Source organism: Octopus bimaculoides, chromosome 17, assembly GCF_001194135.2.
Source record: "Octopus bimaculoides isolate UCB-OBI-ISO-001 chromosome 17, ASM119413v2, whole genome shotgun sequence".
Classification (NCBI taxonomy): domain Eukaryota; kingdom Metazoa; phylum Mollusca; class Cephalopoda; order Octopoda; family Octopodidae; genus Octopus; species Octopus bimaculoides.
The window spans coordinates 37,071,693-37,074,431 of NC_068997.1; the positions used below are offsets into that span (position 1 = coordinate 37,071,693).

General features: G+C 37.2%; 1 long non-coding RNA gene across 1 annotated transcript in view; it reads left to right on the forward strand.

Moving 5' to 3' along the window:
• The window catches only part of LOC128249700 (uncharacterized), a 5,434-nt gene extending 2,967 nt beyond the window's left edge, over positions 1-2,467 (forward strand). Inside the window, exon 2 of the long non-coding RNA XR_008265820.1 lies at positions 1,567-2,467. This is a non-coding gene — a long non-coding RNA (uncharacterized LOC128249700). The remainder of the gene's footprint in view (positions 1-1,566) is intronic.
• The last annotated feature ends 272 nt before the right edge of the window (positions 2,468-2,739 follow it).

The window sequence follows — 2,739 nt, forward strand, 5'->3', positions numbered from 1 at the left end:
GTCCGTGTTTGCCCCCACCATTGCTTGACAACCGATGTTGGTATGCTTACGCCCCCGTCACTTAGCGGTTCAGCAAAAGAGAAACGATAGAATAAGTACTAGGCTTATTAAGAATAAGTCCTGGGGTCGACTTGTTCGACTAAAAAGGCGGTGCTCCAGCACGGTCGCAATCAGATGGTTGAAACAAAAAACAACAAAAAAGAAAAATATATATAACGCTGCAATTATATATATATATACATACATATGTGTGTGCGTGTTTGTGTGCGTGCGTGTGCGTGTGTGTGTGCCTCTCCCATCAACGAATCGTGTAGCTTCACTGCCACCACATTCCCTCCCGCTCTATTCTCCTCTCCCTCTCTCTTTCTCTCTATATATCGGCGACTGAGGCAGTATTAATACTGAGAGGTAATATTTATCTTCACTTGAACGTGGATGTTCTGTTAGGACAAACTATACTACTAGAAAAAAACTATACTGTAGTAGATGCCATGAATTAACTCTCATACTGGATTTTGGGGCAAAATGCACTCTTATCTATATAGTTATTGGAGAGATAAATCTCCGTCACCTCCAGCGCTAAGATAACCAGATCACGTGATTTCGATCTTCATTGGTTTTGTCAATGATGGACGCTCGAGCCCTCATCTCACCGCCAGTGATAAATAGAATAAAAGTGCCAGGACAGGCATTGGTGTCGTGATTAGCCAGTGAGGTTGTTAGAAAACATTTATTAGCGACAGACGCAGTATTAATACCGGTCTCTTGTCTCCCCGCTCTCTCTCAGCATAACATATGTACACTACTATAATAATATTATAGATGTTACTGAATAAATAGCTATCAGTTTTGAAAACAATCTAGGTTTTAAAATAAGAATTGGATAATTAGCATTCCTACCAAAGTGTACGACTTCAGTATTTGAAACAAAATAAATATTTAACATATTTGTTGCAATAAATATTTTACATATTTGTTGCAAAACCGATAAAGCATTCAGAAAACGGACAAAACTTTGCTGAATGTTTTGTTTTTAAACAATAAAATGCTCAGTGTATAATTAGTAGATTATTCTAATATGTAATGCAATTAAACGATAAAAATGACTCTATATTTCCAAAATTATCTCGAAACATCTCTTATCTAGTGATAGTAGGTGTAATTAATGTGCCAGACGAATGAAAGAAAGGAAATGCTTTTCATTTCTTGTTGATAAAAAAACAACAAAAAAAAACAAAAAAAACAAAAAAACAAAAAACAACGGGAGCAAAAACAAAAACCAACAAAACAACTACAAAATAGAAAGATTATTAGTGCAGAAGAATGAGGTATTTGAGTGTGATTTATAGAAATTTTCAGAGAAAAGTTTTGTACACATTTGGTATGAAGAAAACGTCCAGCGAGTCCCAAATTATGACTGTATTAGGTTGTTCCGAAAATAATGGCCGCTCTAAGTATCGTGCTTTGAAACGCAATTTTATCATAGTATTTTAATTATATTTTAGGTGAATTTCGACATACTTAATAATTGATGTATGCTCTTTAATAATTTTCTACTTATTTCAGACAGAAAACATTCTTGAAGCATAGGCGCCCTTAATTATGAACATGACAAAAAAGGACCTTCGCTTACTTTTCTTGCATGAGTTCAAGCTTGGGCACAATGACTCCCAAACTACTGCCGATATCAACAGAGCATAGGGTGAGGGGTCCACAAGTGATCGCACTGTACGAAGGTGGTTTCAGAAATTCCGTAGTGGTGATGAGAACCTTGAAGATGAAGAAGGTAGAGGAAGGTCATGCAGTCTAGACAATGAACGATTGAAAGCAACTGTTGAATAAAACCCACCCACGTCAAAGTGTCAAAGAAATGTCTCAGGCACTTGGTGTCGGTATTGCAACGGTCTCACGCAATCTGCAGAAGATTGGTAAAGTGTAAAAGCTCGATAAATGGGTACCGCATGAGCTCAATGAAAATCAAAATGTTTGGCGCTTTGAAGTGTGCTCGATGCTCTTTCTGAGAATCGCCAATGATCCTTTTCTCGACCAAATAGTCATTGTGACGAAAAGTAGATCCTTTATGATAACCGTAAACGATCAGGTCAATGGCTTGATCGTGACGAGTCCCCCAAACATTTCCCAAAGCCAATGTTGCATCAGCAAAATATTATGGTGACTGTCTGGTGGTCTGCAAGAGCATTACAGCAGAGATTTACTGCAACCAACTTGCTGAAATGCATGCTCACTTGCAAAAAATGAGATCTGCATTGGTGAATCGGTGTGGCCCAATTCTTCTCCACGATAATGCAAAGCCACGTGTTGCAAGAATGACACTGCAGAAACTCACAGACTTGGGATACGAGACTTTACCACATCCTCCATATTCTCCTGATCTTTCACCCACTGACTACTATTTTTTAAGCATTTAAACACGTTTTTAAGTGATTAAACTTTCAGGTCCAAACCAGAGGTGGAATCAGCTTTCAAAGATTTCTTTAGCATCAAAGCCAATAAGTTTTTTTTTTTATCAACGCGGCATAAATAATCTCGTTGATCGATGGTAGAGATGCATAGATGTTCACGGCTCATACTTTGACTAATCAAAACATTTCTATTGTTAATTTTTCCAGAATTATATTGTTTCTGAAATCGGCCATTATTAATAGCTTATAATTTTGTTCGAAAAGATTGAGTCATGACAATTATTGAGATGTCAGTTGAAGAGAAGAGAGACTAGAA